Consider the following 1,187-nt stretch of genomic DNA (forward strand, 5'->3'; position numbering starts at 1 on the left):
GGAAATGTTCTGAAGTATCAACTCTGTACCAAACAAAGAATGATAGTCGTTGCTAAATATTTATCTGATGGGTATACACACATGCCTATTATAGTACATAGTCTAATGAACTAATACAGCTAGATTAAATACTGCATGGATGGCAACATAATATAGGCAAACACTAGGCAGCATACTTTTGGGGGGGGTCTTGGGTTGATTAACTTTTTGAGGCGCAATAGAACTGTCGTCTTTAATTATGATTCTTTATCCATATTCATAGATTATTCAAACATCTCAAATTGTCATCACACACACTTCTCCCCTATTCTGTTCCAACAGGGGGAGGTTCTTACCAGTCTATGGCTCTGTGTGTAGTTTACATGAGTGTGGTGCAGCTCCAACCCCTTATTATTCACATTGATCTCCTTGGGAGAATGCAGGGATTTCAGCTAGGTAATGAAAATGACCTCCAATAACAGAGGACAAACACTCCAATTCATATGAAAAAGCATCAGATAGGTAGTTATTGAAAGATGTTTTAGACTTCATCTGAGAATGCATTGTGTGAGAGCCTGACGTTCCCCATGTTTATGTCAAAATACAGGTTTCAATGCTGCCTACAAAGTATTTTATTGAAGTACATGTTCTATAAATTAAGTGCATGACATTCACCAGCTCTCATGGCAACTTCTCAACCTCTTACAGCAATAAAGCAGCAGGCACAGAAACTACTGGTGACAGAACTAAAACAGAACAACGGGCTGTTCTGTGAAGGGAGTAGTACACAGCGTTGTACGAGATCAGTTTCTTGGCAATTTCTCGCATGGAATAGCCTTCATTTCTCAGAACAAGAATAGACTGAGTTTCAGAGGAAAGTTCTTTGTTTCTGGCCATTTTGAGCCTGTAATCGAACCCACAAATGCTGATGCTCCAGATACTCAACTAGTCTAAGGCCAGTTTTATTGCGTCTTTATTCAGAACAGTTCAACTGTGCTAACATAATTGCAAAAGGGTTTTCTAATGATCAATTAGCCTTTTAAAATTATAAACTTGAATTAGCTAACACAACGTGCCATTGGAACACAGGAGTGATGGTTGCTGATAATGGGGCTCTGTACGCCTATGTAGATATTCCATTAAACATTTTTTTAAAGCCGTTTCCAGCTACAATGGTCATTTACAACATTAACAATGTCTACACTGTA

Source organism: Oncorhynchus nerka, linkage group LG18, assembly GCF_034236695.1.
Source record: "Oncorhynchus nerka isolate Pitt River linkage group LG18, Oner_Uvic_2.0, whole genome shotgun sequence".
NCBI classification, from domain to species: Eukaryota; Metazoa; Chordata; class Actinopteri; order Salmoniformes; family Salmonidae; genus Oncorhynchus; species Oncorhynchus nerka.